The sequence below is a fragment of the Argopecten irradians genome, chromosome 5, assembly GCF_041381155.1.
Source record: "Argopecten irradians isolate NY chromosome 5, Ai_NY, whole genome shotgun sequence".
NCBI classification, from domain to species: Eukaryota; Metazoa; Mollusca; class Bivalvia; order Pectinida; family Pectinidae; genus Argopecten; species Argopecten irradians.
In genome coordinates, this window is record NC_091138.1 from 49274281 (window position 1) to 49294349 (window position 20069).

General features: G+C 36.0%; 2 protein-coding genes across 7 annotated transcripts in view; one reads left to right on the forward strand and one right to left on the reverse strand.

The window, feature by feature from the left end:
* LOC138324125 (uncharacterized) overlaps positions 1–10783 on the reverse strand; it is a 60126-nt gene extending 49343 nt beyond the window's left edge. For all 4 annotated transcript variants that reach the window (XM_069269203.1, XM_069269200.1, XM_069269201.1 and 1 more), the window contains exon 1: positions 10437–10783. The gene's annotated coding sequence lies outside the window, so the exon portion shown is untranslated. The remainder of the gene's footprint in view (positions 1–10436) is intronic.
* Positions 10774–20069, forward strand: part of LOC138324127 (5-demethoxyubiquinone hydroxylase, mitochondrial-like) — a 33011-nt gene continuing 23715 nt past the window's right edge. The window contains exon 1 of one of the 3 annotated variants that reach the window (XM_069269205.1): positions 10774–10906. The gene's annotated coding sequence lies outside the window, so the exon portion shown is untranslated. Of the gene's footprint in view, positions 10921–20069 lie in introns of all 3 variants that reach the window. The other 2 variants (XM_069269207.1, XM_069269206.1) reach the window with 2 other exon arrangements.

The following is a 20069-nucleotide window of genomic DNA, read 5'->3' on the forward strand; positions in this document are numbered from 1 at the left end:
TATAATGACCACTTGTATATAATGACCACTTGTATATAATGACTGTCTGTATATAATGACTGTCTGTATATAATGACCATCTGTTTATAATGACCACCTGTATATAATGACCGCCTGTATATAATGACCGCCTGTATATAATGACCGTCTGTATATAATGACCATCTTTATATAATGACCACCTGTATATAATGAATGTCTGTATATAATGACCACTTGTATATAATGACCTTTTTTATATAATGACCACATGTATATAATGACTGTCTATATAATGACAACCTGTTTATAATGACCACCTGTATATAATTACAATCTGTATATAATGACCACCTGTTTATAACGACCACCTGTATATAATACAGGCCTCAAAGTAGCACTTGGGAATGACTGGCCAAGTGGCGAGTGACCTCTAAATTTTACTCGCCAAATGCTGTCAAGAGAAATTTGTAAGTTTCATATAGTGATTTGATGTGTTAAGAGCTTTATTGAGACACCTTACACTATTGAGCAAGCAGATACACATGTACAATATGTACAAGTATTAAAAACATGAAAAACATAATTTTGTGTTGGTAAAACCTCTTTTTATTCAACAGCTGCAATGTCCTACTAAACAGCCTCTGTACTTCAGCTTCTTTTTTGTTTTAAACCATTTTTCAATCTGTTTACATTTCTATATACGGTAATATAAGTAATTTATATATAAGTGTATAGTAATTATCAATATATCTCAAATTTATTCAGTTACTAACTCATATCGCGCCGATTTAGGTTATTATATTTGATTTTAAATTGAATAAATTGGGCCTAATACCTCAGGCAGTCATGTACAAGCTTCCAAGAGTCTGTTTTTCGTTGCATATGTCCACCAGCGGCTTGGAATTTAGTTGTGGCTTGGCGATTCTATACATGTATGCATTGACAAACTTTATGTGCATATCTTGCAATGTTTTTGCATCACATTGTTTGCGTTGTTTGAAAGTTGTGTCCAACTGTACTTTCGTTTGAACTTGAAGCGATAACAATATCATGAATGTCTTACTGTCTTTCTGTGTTACACAAGCTGCATCTGTCTTTCTGTGTCACACAAGCGTCTGTCCCTTTCGTAACAATCAGTAGTTGGACACAAAGTCTGTTTTGCCGGCCATTGATCAATTAATAATCTGTTCACACATCTTTCAAAACATCGTACCTTCGTCATGTCTTAGCCACAACATTCATTCAGACATGTCGAAGCGTTTGCATCCTGTTGATGTATTGGCTTCAGTCCCTTTTTTCACATGAATCCCGAGTCAAATCCACCATTGTTCTCTGTTTGTTTTGACTTTTTAAAGCCAAAACAAGTCAGGGGGATTTGCCACGGCCTTTTTGCCTCCATATTGCTACTGATACACAGGGTAGGGTCATCAAGACGCTTTACAGCAGGCAGTGATTACGTTTTTAAGCGCTTTTCTGACACAGATTCAGACATGTTAACCCTACCGATTCTGGCGGAAGTCTACCGCTTTTGAGACTGATATTCCGCCTACCGCTTTAATATCCAAATATTCCGATTTCTGCAAAAACATCGTCTTTCTTCCGATATCTGAATTTTTCATAGTCGGTTGGGGCTGCCATGGTGGCTTCAAAATGCATACCAGACTGAGTAGAGGGACTGGCTTCATAATTAAGTAAACAAAGGAGGTGTGAACACTCCCTGACCAACACCCACTGGTGCTAATTAGCAGCCTTGGGCTAGTTCCACCTTGGCTTGGTGGTGTCACTTGCTAAGCCTATTTCACGTGTCTGAGTGTAACGATATGTGTATTACCGTAAGGAAACAATCATCTGGCCTTTCAATAAATTTTGTGCTTAAAACTAGTCAGCATCATTTCAAAAACAAACACTACTTATAATTGAAATGATTTACTCACGTTTTTAATGTGAAATAAGCATACAGTGTCTGCTGAAAATCATGAACTTTGCAATCGTAATGGCCGCCATTTTGGAATGAGGTGATTCTAATAAAGGAGCCGGATTTTGGTATATTTTTTCAGGATATCACTAAAAAAAAATTTTTCAGGGTGATTATTTCTCTAGAATATTGGTGTAAATTTTAGAAACAAATATTTGTATTTTTTCTTGCATAAATCAAAAGAAAATGAGTCCAGTATGTATTAAAAAAAAAAAAGCGAAAAAAAACAAAACAAAACAAATAGACAAAATGTATAATTAAAAAAGGTGATAAATAGCATTGAAATAAAATTATACAATGCATTTTTTGGCATTTTTCATCTTCTAAATTTAATATAAGCCTTAATTAACATTTAAAAGATACAAAATGAGCCACCAATGCATGGCCTATGGTGATAATTAAAGTTAAATCATAATTTGTTAACAAAATATGTTTTGTAGCTATTTTGCATATTATTGATATTTATATCTCTGACGCGTCGTGAAAAATGCCGCATGTAATGCTACCGCTTTTGAGTAAAAAATCTACCTCTTTTTGCTCACCAAAGGTTAACATGTCTGCAGATTAAATATGTGTTACTACTAAAAGAACCGTACACATAAAATAAATCCGGAAATATTAAGGAATTTTTTACTCGCCGTTTGGCGATATATTGTTAATTTTAACTCGCCTTTAGGAATATTAACTCGCATATGCAAGTAAATTTCTCTCAACTTTGAGGCCTGTAATACCGATCTGTTTATAATGACCACCTGTTGATAATGACCACCTGTATACAATGACCACCTGTATATAACAATCACATGTATATAACAACCACATGTATATAACGACAGCATTCTGTAAAAAGTTTCCGATATATTTGATGACTTTTACCTTAAAGTGTACACGGAATGGTTTGGTATATGAGGCTAAATAAATGTGTCATTGTATAAAATTTAGAATGGAGAAAGTACGAGTTTCATAGCGAATACGGTATTAGAGATAATGCGACTTTTCTCTAGAACACACCTGAAGCCCAAAGCCATTGACCCAGATTCGGGACCTCTGACCTGTGACGTCACGAGGACAACGGGACCTACTCTACTCGCATAAGATAGAGTGGCGATTTTCTGTGTCTGCCATCTAATATAAACAATCTGTTTGTAAATATCGATTTTTACAGACACAAGTACCTGTGTACATGTCCGATACCTATTTAATATTATCCTCAATCACAGATATGAGTTTGGAATACGCTTGAAAATAGGGATTTATACCATGCATATATTGATGTACCTGTCGTAGATAAATGAACATTTCTTCGCGATTTCTGCACAATATTATACAACATAATGTGTATAATAATCCACGTACGTTGTAAATCTACGGTATTAGGAACCACATATACATGAATATTATGTAAAGGATTCTTGACTATGTTATCCAAAACCCGACTCGGGTCGTTGTACTGGTCAAACCCGCTTTACAAATTTCTGACTTTTTCATATAACCTACCCATACGAATTAAGTTATGATTCTAAACAGAATTTTTTGCATATATGTAAATGCATCTACTAATTGCGTTATATCTGAAATCGATTTTTTTTTGACGAAATACATTCAGCTTTCATATAATACAATACATCCGACGACTTGTTGATAATTCGCTCAAGTTCATTTATTAGTGTCTTTAATTGAAAAAATAAATCATGCACGAGTCAGACAAAAAAAAGACTGAAGATGTCTGTCTAATCCAAGTTGCAGATATCAAGTACAGAACAAAATCAGAACTGTACTTCCGAATAGCCAATGTCGTGCTGCGTTTATCTCTTTACCTGTATACTGCAGTAACTAAAACGCATGGTCAACTGAGACTAATGAGGGGGCTAATAACCAGATTACGTAAGAAAGGTGTTTAGTGACCTGTCACGCTTCGTTGATTAGCTCACGTCAGGTGTCAAAAGTAAGATCACAGGTAAGTTAGCGATGGACCATCATTTAATTGTTGTATAATGTCATATTTGTTTACACTTATAAATCCTTGGTTTACAGTAAAATATACCGTTCGAACATAACATATAACAAGTGTATAAATCACTAGATGTATACATAATTGTATATTTCAGAATGACCAATGTACACATTTGTCTCGTATATATATTTCTAGTTATATGTATATGTATTCTTACAACAGAAACTACAAAATGATTTACAAATGGCATGTCGAGAAAGAACAATGCAAATATGATGCACAATGTCAGAATTTTGATATTTCTGGTAGTTGCTAGATTTTGGATATCCAATTCTTTGTGAATTTTGGTCAATATCGATCATTATATAATACTAATAATGATAATCTATATGACCAATAAATGTACTGTTGAATATTGTTAAAATAACACATGTTCTCATACATGTACTCGTACATGTAGCTATAAAAGGAAGATAGACTCGTTACAGCTATAAATGAATTATGTATTTTAAATTCAATTTCTCAAGTGGTTTATTTTTTTACCCCCCCCCCCTCCCAATTTATGTCTATGATATTTACGTGTATTGAACTATGAAATACATTTAACACCTTTTCTTTTCATTATGCTGATTCTTGAAATCAATAGGCCAAGTGAATTTTTATTTATTCAGAAACATATTCAAATGGATAATTATATGACCATCATTTTTCAAATTTGTCTCTTTTTATATGACATTATGAAAATTGAATATTCCCCAGGTTTGATAATTTAGTAAGCTGTTAAAACAGAGATAAGATCTCTACTTAAAAGTTTTTACACAAGGTACACCTGGCTTATACCAGAAACATAAATAACTTAAAATTTCCGCTAATCTACTTATGTATTTAGCATGATTTCAGTCGCAATATTTCCTATTTTATATATAATTAAATCTTCACCATAACTGTATACTGTATATATATCTGTAAAATTCTCGTAACCCCATTTTAGGAATACATATGTCCACCTTTGTGCTATAACCCCACTACCAAACACCTCACTGCCGTTGTCCTCGTGACGTCACATCCGGTTATTCCCCAAATCAGCGTGAGCGGCCGATTCCCTGATTAGCAGTTTATATACAGGTAAAAATCGAGCACTTCAGAGGGCGGTATCTCCGTACTGAAGCGGCCGATTTTGATGCGGTTTTCAACATTCTTGTCAGGAGATCAAACAGAATAACATATCTAGATATCATTTTCCATTCGGTGTACACTTTAAAAGTAGGTCAAGGACATTCATATGAACAAACTTGGTAACCCTTCATCCCAGCGTGTCAAGCCCAATATCAGGCCTTTATGCCTTTTAGTTAATCACAAGAAGTTATTTAAAGATTTAAGCCTATTTGATCCCTGTGACCTTCAATGGCATTTAAGGTCATTCATTTTAACACACTTGGTAGCCCTGTATCTAAGCTTCTTATATAATTAATTATTCACAAGTCATTTAAAGATTTTAGCCTTTTTGACTCCTGTGACCTTAAATGAAGGTTAAGGTCATTTAACAAACTCTATAGTGTTTCATAACAGCATTTTAGAGGCCAAATATCAATAACCTAGCTAGGCCTTTTGGTTATTGAGAAGAAGTTGTTAGAATGAAAAGTTCATGCATGGCTGACAGCGCACATCGTACGACGATGGACGAAACATAATGACTATAAACCTCACTGTGTCAATAATATTTCTGATCATAATTGTAAGGAAATGAGGGACTTATGATTTATGCAAAATTGGGTCCTCTTTCCTAAACATGCAGTGTGCCGTACATCATAATCTTTGGCCAATAGCTATAACTACCTTATACCAGTGTGCTTTTTAAAGTGAGTTTCAGGTATACTTAGTATAAAAGTTACTATCAGTGTATATATTTTTGCACTCACCTGCAAGTCCGAAGTCTCAATCCAAAAATGAGATATTTCAAAGTTCCTTTACACACAAACGGTATATATAATCACGCTCTACACAAGTTTCCCACTGTGCTTTAGGTTGTAATTCAGACAGGAAGTCTCCCAACAAATTAATTTATCTATCTATAAATGTGGTGTACCTTTGAATATTTTACCGTTTTTACACATCATGGTAATGTTCCCCAGACGAGGTACAATCTAAGCCAGTTCCAGATCTTTTAGATCTTTAACACATGTTCGATAATTTAATTACTACAGTCTTTAGTCTTAACACATACAAAATGCATTACATCGTGAAATTCTTTGGAGATATGTTTACATGTTTATCAGATTCTCTGTAAATAATCTTCAAACAAAAAACTTGGAAATAAAAATTTGTTCTTAGAGCAAGTCTCACAGCATATCATAAATATCAGAAATATAATCAAGAAACACTAGAGGCTTAAACATATCAAATCCTGGAGTCTTCATATGTATAATACTAGACTTCTAGTTATAGTGCTAAACAAACCAAATCCTGGAGTCTACATATGTATAATACTAGACTTCTAGTTATAGTACTATACAAACCAAATCCTGGAGTCTACATATGTATAATACTAGACTACTAGTCATAGTGCTAAACAAACCAAATCCTGGAGTCTACATATGTATAATACTAGACTTCTAGTTATAGTACTATATAAACCAAATCCTGGAGTCTACGTATGTATAATACTAGACTACTAGTCATAGTGCTAAACAAACCAAATCCTGGAGCCTACATATGTATAATACTAGACTATAGTCATAGTGCTAAACAAACCAAATCCTGGAGTCTACATATGTATACTACTAGACTTCTAGTTATAGTACTATACAAACCAAATCCTGGAGTCTACATATGTATAATACTAGACTTCTAGTTATAGTGCTAAACAAACCAAATCCTGGAGTCTACATATGTATAATACTAGACTTCTAGTTATAGTACTATATAAACCAAATCCTGGAGTCTACGTATGTATAATACTAGACTATAGTCATAGTGCTAAACAAACCAAATCCTGGAGTCTACATATGTATAAAACTAGACTACTAGTCATAGTGCTAAACAAACCAAATCCTGGAGTCTACATATGTATAATACTAGACTACTAGTCATAGTACTAAACAAACAAAATCCTTGAGTCTACATATGTATAATACTAGACTACCAGGGGAATATGTGGTTATCCAGGTTACAAACTTCACAATTGACCTTAATGTAACAAAATATAATAAGTACAATCTCCCTCAATATAACATATGGGAATTTAATAAAAGATTATTAAATATTAAGTCATAACTACTTGTATCCCATTTGGCCCAGTCCCTCATGCAGGGGTTGGGGGGAAACTCTAGTATGGAAGAAGACAAACAAATGACAATTAGAGTGAAAGTCACTGCCTCACATGAGACTATGTTTTGGGTGACCTAATAAAAGTCTGTCTTAGGTGATATAATAAAAGTCTGTCTTAGATGACCTAATAAAAGTCTGTATTAGGTGATTGAATAAAAGTCTGTCTTAGGTGATAAAATAAAAGTCTGTCTTAGATGACCTAATAAAAGTCTATCTTAGGTGATAAAGTAAATGTCTGTCTTAGATGACCTAATAAGAGTCTGTCTCAGGTGATCGAATAAAAGTCTGTCTTAGGTGATAAAACAAAAGTCTGTCTAAGGTAACCTAATAAAAATCTGTCATAGGTGACCTAATAAAAGTCTGTCTAAAATAACCTAATAAAAGTCTGTCTAAGGTGACCTAATAAAAGTCTGTCTTCGGTGACCTAATAAATGTCTGTCTTAGGTGACCTAATAAAAGCCTGTCTTAGATGACCTTATACAAGTCTGTCTTAGGTGAACTTTTAATAGTCTGTCTTAGGTGACCTAATAAAAGTCTGTCTCAGGTGACCTAATAAAAGTCTGTCTTCGGTGACCTAATAAAAGTCTGTCTTAGATGACCTTATACAAGTCTGTCTTAGGTAAACTTATAATAGTCTGTCTTAGATGACCTTATACAAGTCTGCCTCAGGTGACCTAATTAAAGTCTGTCTTAATTGACCTAATAAAAGTCTGTCTTAGATGACCTAATAAAAGTTTGTCTTAGGTGACCTAATAAAAGTTTGTCTTAGGTGACCTATAAATAAAAGTCTGTCGTAGGTGACCTAATACAAGTCTGCCTTAGGTGATCAAATAAAAGTCTGTCTTAGGTGACCTAATAAAAGTCTGTCTTAGGTAACCTAATAAAAGTCTATCTTAGGTGACCTAATAAAAGTCTGTCTTAGGTCACCTAATAAAAGTTTGTCTTAGATGACCTAATAAAAGTTTGTCTTAGGTGACCTAATAAAAGTCTGTCGTAGGTGACCTAATACAAGTCTGCCTTAGGTGACCTAATACAAGTCTGCCTTAGGTCACCTAATAAAAGTCTGTCTTAGGTGATCAAATAAAAGTCTGTCTTAGGTGACCTAATTAAAGTCTGTCTTAGGTAACCTAATAAAAGTCTATCTTAGGTGACCTAATAAAAGTCTGTCTTAGGTCACCTAATAAAAGTTTGTCTTAGATGACCTAATAAAAGTTTCTCTTAGGTGACCTAATAAAAGTCTGTCGTAGGTGACTTAATAAAAGTCTGTCTTGGATGAACTAATAAAAGTCTGTCTTAGGTGATCTAATAAAGTCTGTCTTAGGTCACCTAATAAAAGTCTGTCTTAGGTGACCTAATACAAGTCTGTCTTAGGTCATCTAATAAAAGTCTGTCTTAGGTGATCAAATAAAAGTCTGTCTTAGGTGACCTAATAAAAGTCTGTCTTAGGTAACCTAATAAAAGTTTGTCTTAGGTGACCTTATAAAGATCTGTCTTAGATGACCTAATAGAAGTCTGTCTTAGGTGACCTAATACAAGTTTGTCTTAGGTGACCTAATAAAAGTCTGTCTTAGGTGACCTAATAAAAGACTGTCTTAGGTGACCTAATAAAAGTCTGTCTTAGGTGACCTTATAAAAGTCTGTCTTAGATGACCTTATACAAGTCTGTCTAAGGTGACCTAATAAAAGTCTGTCTTAGGGGACCTAATAAAAGTCTGTCTTAGATGACCTGATAAAAGTCTGTTTTAGGTGACCTAATAAAAGTCTGTCTTAGGTGACCTAAAAAGTCTGCCCTAGGTGACCTAAAAAAAGTCTGTCTTAGGTGACTTAATAAAAGTCTGTCTTAGATGACCTTATACAAGTCTGTCTAAGGTGACCTAATAAAAGTCTGTCTTAGGTGACCTAATAAAAGTCTGTCTTAGATGACCTAATAAAAGTTTGTCTTAGGTGACCTAATAAAAGTCTGTCTTAGGTGACCTAATAAAAGTTTGTCTTAGGTGACCTAATAAAAGTCTGTCTTAGGTGACCTAATAAAAGTCTGTCTTAGGTGACCTAATATAAGTTTAATCACTTGAGACTTTTCTTAGGTCTTAACCAAATCAAAAATAGAAACTAAGGCCAAAAAAAAACCACATGTCTGTTTAGGTAACATTGGCAAATAAATAGGGTCGGGAGGAATTTTTTTTTGTGTCTTTCACTCGTAAAAATAATGGCCGGATCCGGAGTCTGAGATCGAAATCCAGACTTCTGATTTTTTTTTCATAGAAAAGTGGGAAAAAAATTAGGGTCAGGGGTAAAAAATTAGGGTCGGTCAGGTAACCCTAAACAGACACTTTTTTATGCCTTATTAATATGCAGCTATTTGAAAACTCAAAGAAATATTTTACATAACATATCGCCGGCACTTCGGACCAGATGAGCTAATAAAGTGTATAGTAGTGGACTGGGTCAATCATCGTACTACTGATAGAGACATTGTCCGGCTATAGTGTTTGGAGGTCCTGGGTTTGAACCCCGGTCTGGCCCCTACATTTCTCTCCTACATGACTCATGATGACTGTAGTGGTTACAAAATTGGCATTTCACTAAAAATGTCCACCTAACTAGATTAATGAGACTGTGGTGCAGTGGTATATTTAAAGTTCAACAATTAACGTAGGTCATAACAGGTTAATGCCTTAATTATCAGCTGGGCATCGTGGCAATAAACTATTACTTTGCTACGTCGTTTGTTATAAAAATGAAGTGACAAAGTATGCAATTATACATGTATATTCCGGACAGAAATTAAAATAACAGTTCGATGCCACAAATACAAGTGGATGTAGTGATAATGTAATCGCAGGTGTGGATTGCAACACATGTACAGGTTCACTGAAAACTAAATCCCATTACATGTAAATAAATGACGATATTATAAATATTGTATACATGTAGTATGTTAGTTGGTAATCTTTTTGATATTTCACGGAATGTTCAGCCATTTCAGCCATTTCAGCCAACATTAAATGATGACACTCAGACAGTAAGTGATTCTGAATAAAGCCTGTGCGATTAGACAATCGCCATTCATAAACTGAATAATTCCCATCTTATTATCATATTGAGCGCTAGGATAGTTTCTCATCGTTAATATGAACTTATGAAGGAATGCATACAGGACACAACACGATTCAATAATAACAATAAACATCCACTTACCATCATATCTGTTTCTTATTCCCATTGACAGCTTAATGCTTTCAGTGGCGATGATACGTCCAGCGAACAGCTGAGAACGGTTAGAGCACTTCGTTCACTCCTAAATCTGATGTATGGAATACACAATCACCTGTTTTGACTGGGTCACTGATTGGATTGGAGAGCTGTCATTGGTTGAAAATGATTATTCATATCTTTGTCGGGTCTAAATAATTTTGCTGTTTTCTCATAATTTACAACTAATTATTTTATCATTCTGGTATCATTATAAAATTTGTCACTTGTTGTTTTCTTTTAATTATGAACAGGCGGAAGTTTACATTTTTATTCACTCCCTAGTCCCGTGTACAGCTTCCGGTCCAAGAGCAGACGAAATCATCTCTTGCATTTGCACGAAGCAGCGCTAAGCCTTCCTATCTTTCACGCTTTTTAGAAAAGTGATGGGGCATCAATTTACTGACATGTAATGCGTGAGTCATAATGTGTATGTGAAATAAACTTAGACATACAGCAAACCATTTCGTAACAATGCAAAATCCTTACGTAAGAGAGTTGTGACCTCAAACATTTTTAACTGTTATGTATTTATATGTACTACACTGTAGGATCTCAAGATCCATGTGGTATACGTGACAATCATCATGTTTTCATAGATATCCTCATCACATCCATTTCATCAATAATCAATAATATCCTTGTCCCAAAACACCCATTTGAGAAGGAAATCCACATAAGAATGGAAGATTTTTTTTATTTCAGTAACAGATATTTCGTTTTTGGTCAGCTGATTATATTGGAAGGGTGTCTATCACTCGAACGCTTGCAAATAAAAAACAATAGCTCTAAGCTTTTGTTGGATGAAGATTACGTTCGTCGGATCATAAAAGCGTTTGAACTGGGCCCGCTTGATTATATAATGAGCTGACTTCAAAGCATAACATTCAGCCTGATGGGATTTTTTTCAGTGGGTAAAAAAAATTGGCAGCCGCAAACTGAAGCTGAGTTTTTTCTTATATTTTCATGTATGTGTTACCTTAGAAGTGCTTCGCAATTCGTTGGGCACGAAGGGCTGCGCCCTTTTAAGAAGACACAATTTCAAAATAAAAGGACGTACTTTAAGGTAGACCTATAGTAATATGTGACATAATGATTGTCAAGCATAATAAAACTTTTAATTTAAACAGAAATCAAAGATTCGGATTTGGACATTGTTTTTCTATGCCCATGCAATGTCACAGCCCTGGGGTACTGCGTATGCGAATTCTATGATTTCGCGCCATTTGTTGAAGTGATGTGATGTCATGATCCCTTGTGCTCATCTTTCGCTTGATGGATATTTTGATTGTATTCCATAGCTTTTAATTTTCAAAAGTATTATTATTAATATTTAAAAAGAATTCAAAAAATGTTTATTACTCCTGTTAATGCATTTGCATTAGTTAACTATGTTTACTGTGGAGAGCAGTACCGGAGCAACGCACAACTGGAACAGGTTAAACGGGAAGTACGAAAAATTTTAGCCATTCATGCATGTAGGTCATTGATCTCATGATCAGTATGTACTTTTGCTTACGTACATGTTACTGGAACAGAGCTTCGAAAGAGCTTTGTTCTTATTAAAAAAATACCAGGGATTAAACTGATTTGCACATGACCTTATGTAATGTACATATACTTGATACATGTACTTACAAATGTACACTGTACATGTATTAAAAAAAAATGCAGTATATGCATATAATTTAATTTCATATGTTACACTCATTTCTATTGGTTAGATCTTTGAGGTTATTTTTTTTCATAGACAGAAAGAATTGTTCGTCGAGTATTATGAAGTCATTTATACAGAATGTTTTCACAGAAAAAAATAAAAAGCGACACAGTCCCTGGTCAAACCAGAAACATATATGTTTCTGGTCAAACTGAACTTTTGGAAAAGATATTGATGCGCCACAACTGAATTTGTTTTATTGTAAAAGTAAGTGAAAGCACAGAAATCAATGCATAATTAGTACCTCATTAAAGGGATTGTGACACAAAAAGTGATAAGTTGTTTATAGATTGGGCCCCCTTTAAATTCACCGAAATAGCCCACTCCATGGGGATGGCAAATACACACACTGAGATACCAGGCTATACATAGGGCCATCTGGGCAGCTGACCGATATGCAAAAATTTATTGCGATAACGATAACGAGGCTGTCAGCCAGCACACGTCACTGGTTCACCGACTGGCTCACTGCTGCTGATGAGACAGACACGAATAGAGCTATACACCTAAACTTACAGTTATATCTTATCCTGTGTTTCACATGAAATAATTACAGGCTGTCATTATAAATTCAGTGTGGTGCAATGTGCTGCTTATGGCTGCTATAACAATCACAGAAATTAAATAAGTTAAAATAAAATAAGTTTTTTAAAACAAGTTCTTTCGCTTTCTAAAAAAGAAGGGTATTCAAAATACATGTTTGCATTACATAAGTGTCAAGTTTGAGCTGACAGAAAATCATCATTTGTGTGAATGGGGTTTTATATGGAGGCATTAAATTACTTCAGGGTCAATTTAATCATGTTTGAAAAGGTGACCTATTATCTCTGACCTGATAATGGTATTTATTGTACATTTATGTTAAAATTACTCAGCCCTGTTTGTTAGTAAATATTATACATGGAATGTGCGTGTTTCAAATGTGTGTTTGCTTGTAGCAACTGAAGGACAATTCATCATCACCATTGCCTGCTACTTAATTACTCATACGAATGCTACAGTACACATTATTAAATAGATAATTGCATAATACAGTGGAACCTCCCGAAACCGATCATGGTCGGTGCATATAATTTCGGCCGGTTTAGAGAGGGTTCGGTTTGGAGAAGTGAACCGAATACCGATCATCACGATCCGGATTTAATCGATCGGAAGTCGTTTTTTACATTAGTGCACCGCATGTATGCCTAGTGTTCGTTAAAACCGACCGATATTGATTGTTAATGTGAATGTTATCACAAAAGAGAGAATCATACGTTTAAAAGGAATGGATTACAGCAAACTTGACTTTGTTACCGCTTATAAACGTAGTTTAGTTAGTTAGTTGCGTGAATGTTCTTGGGGATGTTCTCGTCTGCAACCTACATATGACCGATCGCTTCCGGTTACGTCAAGAATCAAATTATATGGTCTAACAAGGACGTATATGAGAAGGATAAGTCACACTGAGTTTTAGGCAAAGACAGCGCAGGCGCTTTTGTGTTTGTGCACTGACCATGACGTTGGGCGACGACTGATTTCCTTTGATATCCGCCGCCGCAGTCTTTGATGTAGCATGGGGGTGCGAGGGTTACCGTCTTACTTTCTGAAGCGTGCTGCCATTTCGTGAGCGGTCGTATTTTTTTAACGATAGTTTAAGACATTTTTTCTAAATCTTCCGTCTTTAAAGCAAGTTATAACCGTTGTGAAATTTAATTTACTTTACATTGGTGTTTCGTTTGACTCGATAAGACAAGTATTTATTGAGAAAAACGGTTTTTATTCCCGGTTCGTAAGCGTCTCGCGTGGTGTTTAGTAATGTAAAGAGACAGACACGAATCCTTCTCACTTATAAATCCTTGGGTCTAATTACACGATGATCAGTCGATGCCGGTCATTATATGACATAGTCATTTTCTAAAACAATACAAGGCTTCGGCTTCTTCATACAGATAATTTACGTTATCCGACAACTACATATGTAAATAAAAAAAACCCGTGTGATTTGAATACGAAACTTTCTCTTTGTTACTAGCTCTGCTTGTTTTCCTACAGTAAACAAACCGTGTGCACATGGTAGACCTTCGTTAGATATCTAAACAATAGGCATGATTAAATAATTACACCACCATCTCGGGTATAATTACCGTGTACCTATAGCCTTCACATCTGTATACACGCCCCAGGACATGGCATGCAACAACTATGGTACAGGTACGTGTGTATTTCACGGTCGGTTGATCAGACCTCAATGCCATCTATCGGTGGCGCTCAGATAAGGCCGGTTTTCAGAAGTGTATTTTAGTTATATTTGACTATTCCGATCTCAAAATCGGTCCGGTATTCGGAATTGGGAGGGATCGGTTTTGGGAAGTTTTATTTACTATTAATAAAGAGGAATTCATTCCGTACATGACATCCATGTTCGGTTTCTAGAGGTGATCGGTTTTGAGAAGGTTCGGTTTTGGGAGGTTCCACTGTATTAGTAATAGTATCTGGCTGTATAGTCGTATAAATACATTATATCGAGATGTAATGTATATAAATATTGCAACAAAAGTAACATTTCTTTAATAATGAATATATCAATAGGTAAAATTAATAACATTATAAACAATTTACAAAGATGTTTTTTATTGAAAACTATAGAATCGATATCATTTATCTCACGACAGCAGAACGTAGATTCCGAGTCCGTAACCATTGGATCACAGAAACCTCATGAACACCTGTTGAAAATAAAAAAATACCGGTATAACTAAATATGTATCCACAACATAAAATGGAAAAATTGACTTTTGGTAATTGAACCATGTAATTAGCTTTGTCTCACAGTAGTAACCAATGTCATTATCCATTCATCTGTTGTTAAGAATACAATCCTCATTTACTGAATTCTTCAATTGTTTAATGACATAGTAATAAAGTGTATTACACATTGTTGTCATTGATGTTAATTTAAAAAAAAAGAGATTTTATTGAGATACATGTATATTTGTAATATGTAGGTATGTAAAATTAGTGTAATAATTATATAAGTCGCAAGTCACTGATATAAATCATACAAATGCATTTAGGTTAATGCATTTATAATGTAATAAAAGGAGAAATTAATTGTTCTCAATGGATGATTTTAATGTAAAAAAATTAATTATGTGAGATATATTACAGATTATATTCACTTATTAAAAAGAAATTATCCGATGAATACCCATGACGGCATCCACATCTATATTTAATGCCAATAAGTTGAAATAATAATAGGTATTGGTTTTTCAACCGATCCTCTTGATTACCTTCTTGGTTTTTAGCTCACCCCCCAGGGGCAGGAGGGGCGGGGCCCAATAGGGGAAATAGAGGTAAATCCTTTAAATCGCTACTTGTCCTAGAGTTTGGCATGGATTGTAACCAAAATCAGCCACAAACATCCTTGGGGGAAGGGGAACAGAACTTGTATAAATTTTGGCTCTGATCCCCCAGGGGCAGGAGAGGGGGGCCCAATAGGGGAAATAGAGGTAAATCCTTTAAATCGCTACTAGTCATAGAGTTCTGCATGGATTGGAACCAAATTTGGCCACAAACATCCTTGGGGGAGGGGGAACAGAACTTGTATAAATTTTGGCTCTGACCCCCCAGGGGCAGGAGGGGCGGGGCCCAATAGGGGATAGAGAGGTAAATCCTTTAAATTGCTACTAGTCCTAGAGTTTGGCATGGATTGTAACCAAAATCAGCCACAAACATCCTTGGGGGAAGGGGAACAGAACTTGTATAAATTTTGGCTCTGATCCCCCAGGGGCAGGAGGGGCGGGGCCCAATAGGGGAAATAAAGGTAAATCCTTTAAATCGCTACTAGTCATAGAGTCCTGCATGGATTGTAACCAAATTTGGCCACAAACATCCTTGGGGGAAGGGGAACAGAACTTGTATAAATTTTGGGCTCTGCCCCCCGGGGGCAGGAGGGGCGGGGCCCAATAGGGGAAATAGAGGTAAATCCTTTAAATCGCTACTTGTCGTAGAGTTCTGAATGAAATGTAACCAAATTTGGCCACAAACATCCTTGGGGGAAGGGGAACAGAACTTGTATAAATTTTGGCTCTGATCCCCCAGGGGCAGGAGGGGCGGGGCCCAATAGGGGAAATAGAGGTAAATCCTTTAAATCGCTACTTGTCCTAGAGTTTGGCATGGAATGTAACCAAAATCAGCCACAAACATCCTTGGGGGAAGGGGAACAGAACTTGTATAAATTTTGGCTCTGACCCCCCGGGGGCAGAGGGGCGGGGCCCAATAGGGAAATAGAGGTAAATCCTTTAAATCGCTACTTGTCGTAGAGTTGTGAATGGAATGTACCCAAATTTGGCCACAAACATCCTTGGGGGAAGGGGAACAGAACTTGTATAAATTTTGGCTCTGGCCCCCCGGGGGCAGGAGGGGCGGGGCCCAATAGGGGAAATAGAGGTAAATCCTTTAAATCGCTACTTGTCCTAGAGTTTGGCATGGAATGTAACCAAAATCAGCCACAAACATCCTTGGGGGAAGGGGAACAGAACTTGTATAAATTTTGGCTCTGGCCCCCCGGGGCAGGAGGGGCGGGGCCCAATAGGGGAAATAGAGGTAAATCCTTTAAAATCGCTACTAGTCATAGAGTTGTGAATGGAATGTACCCAAATATGGGCCACAAACATCCTTGGGGGAAGGGGAACAGAACTTGTATAAATTTTGGCACTGACCCTCCGGGGGCAGGAGGGGCGAGGCCCAATAGGGGAAATAGAGGTAAATCCTTTAAATCGCTACTAGTCATAGAGTTCTGCAGGGATTGGAACCAAATTTGGCCACAAACATCCTTGGGGAAGGGGAACAGAACTTGTATAAATTTTGGCTCTGGCCCCCCGGGGCTGGAGGGGCGGAGCCTAATAGGGGAAATAGAGGTAAATCCTTTAAATCGCTACTAGTCACAGAGTTCCGCATGGAATGTAACCAAATTTGGCCAGAGATATCCTTGGGAGAATAAGAATTGAGTATGTATAAATTTTGGCTCTGGTCCCGGGGGGCAGGAGGGGCGGGGCCCAATAGGGGAAATAGAGGTAAATTCTTTAAATCGCCACTTGTCATAGAGTTCTGTATGGATTGTAACCAAATTTGGCCACAAACATCCTTCAGAGAAGGGGAACAGAACTTGTATAAGTTTTTGGCTCTGGCCCCCCAGGGGCAGGACGGGTGGGGCCCAATAGGGGAAATAGAGGTAAATCCTATAAATTGCTACTTGTCCTAGAGTTTTGCTTGGATTGTGACCAAATTTGGCCACAAATATCCTTGGAGGAAGGGGAACAGAACTTGTATAAATTTTGGCTCTGAACCCCTGGGGGCAGGAGGGGTGGGGCCTAATAGGGGATTTAGAGGTTAATATTAAAATTCCTTCAGAAAAGAAACAATGAACCTGTATTCAGAACATTACTTGGCATTACAAACCAGGTGAGCGATACAGGGCCCTCTGGGCCTCTTGTTCTTGATCAGCATCTGAAACATCTGGCGATGTTATTCCCTTTCTCCGTAGAGAGATAATTATCAGTGTTCATCAAAGGGTCAAACTGGTATGGGATAATGTCCGGAACAAATCCCAAAGCAGGGATATCACTGTCATTGTTTTCCACTGCAGATATTTAAAAAAAATACTAGAAGACTCTGTAGTTTTTCTCTTTAGATATATAGTATCTACAGCAGACAGCAGAGCATGGTGAAACGGATGAAGCGTTGGTACCACGTACGTGACTGGCTAGCTCATTAAAGTTTTCTCAGCCGCAGCAATTTACCCTTACAGCCCTTAAAGTAGATAAACAGCTTTGCGGAGTGCTGTGAAACGTGTGTCAGCCAACATTGATGGGGTCAAACTATCAGAAAATTTATAAAAAGGTTTTTGTGTCACAAACCCTTTAAGTTATCAAATTAAATTATAAGCATTATACTCACTATCTTTTTGGTTTATGAAGTCATAGAGAATAATGCTTAAATGAATGATACTTATCCTTATATGAACCCCCATATTTAAACACAGATGTGGGGCAACTTCTGTATCTTATATGAAAATCATCTGGTTTTCAGCCTTTCTCAGTACACTGTACAAATTGGGAACTTGAGGTGAATTTGGATTAAAAGTGATGGTACTTGCAAACAAACAAAAAATCACTTTTGTTGAGAATATTTTATTTCAATAATATTATCACTGCATGTTGTTAATGTTGTGTCCATAGGTAACCAATATATATGTAATAAATGTGTATAGATATATATACATGTAGGAATTATATTTTGTTTAAAGGGTAGAAAAAGTGTTCTAATAATATTTCACTGGTCTATACTAGTCTTTTTCATGATTCTAGTTAGTTAGTTATAAATTGTCATTAATATTGTTTAATTTTTAGCCCACCATCATCAGATGGTGGGCTATTCAAATTAATTTTCGTCCGTGGTCCGTCCATCCGTTCGTCCTTCCGCCCTTTAACAATTCTTGTTACCGCTATTTCTCAGAAAGTACTGAAGGGATCTTTCTCAAATTTTATAGGTAGGTTCCCCTAGGGCCCTAGTTGTGCATATTGCATTTTGGGACCAATTGGGCAACAAAATGGCCGACAGGCAGCCATCTTAGATTTTGATAGTTAAAGTTTGTTACTGCTATTTCTCAGAAAGTACTGAAGGGATCTCTCTCAAATTTTACATGTAGGTTCCCCTAGGGGTCTAGTTGTGCATATTGCATTTTGGGACCAATTGATCAACAAGTTGGCCGACATCTTGGAATTTGACAATTGAAGTTTATATAATTACTACTATTTCTCAAAAAGTACTGATGGGAGCTGTCTCAAATTTCATGTGCATGGTCCCCTAGGTCCCTGGTTATGCATATTACATTTTGGTACCAATCAGTGAACAAGATGGCAGACCGGCATCCATCTTGGATTTTGATAATTGAAGTTTGGTTATCGGAAAGTACTCAAAGGATCTTTCTCAAATTTCATATGAAGTAATATATAGGAAAAGTTTGAAAAGCAGAGAAAAGATCCCTCTTTAGTTTGTCAGACATAGATCATTCTTTGGTGGGCACCAAGATCCCTCTGGGATCTCTTGTTAGATAATAAATATGATTTTAAATTTTCGAATGAAATGAAAAAAACCTGTAAAGAGCAGTATTTTTCCCTTACTTTAAGTGTGCTGTGTGCTAATTAGCACACTAAAAGTAAGGGAAGAGGACTTAATACATAATAGACAAGAAATCAAAACAAACGAGGATAGAAAGAGGAAGAAACAGGAAAAAATGATTAAACAAATGAAAAAATAAGGTCAAATAAAAAAAAAATCTTGTTTCTGGTAACAACCTTTAAAAATGAAGGGTCGGTAGGTAGGATTTTTTTTTCATTTTTTCCTCTTCATCCCAGTTTCTTACAGTGAAAAACTTTTTGTGTCCCAGGGTATTATTGATGTTTTAAGTTTACAGAATCATCAGAATGTGTGAAAAAGAAAATCTGATTTTGTGCAAAACTGCCAATGATAAGGTTGTTATTTGTTTGCTCCAAGGCAAAATTGCAAAAAGATTTTTTGAGTAGGCACTGATTTTATAAGGTCGGTCAGGTGACCGGAAACACAAATATTTTTTGTATGGCCTAATCATAGCTAGTTATACATGGAATATTTTAAATTATACAAAGAGATGCATATATATAGAGATTGATATAAGTAGAAAAAGAAAGATAATTAGAAAAGAGATATAAGAAAAATTAACAGAAATTATCAATACTAAGTACTCAAAATATATACATTTAATCAGGATCAATATGTCTATTACTCTCTCTCTCACTCTCTTTCACTCACTCTCACTCGCTCTCACTCTCTCTCAC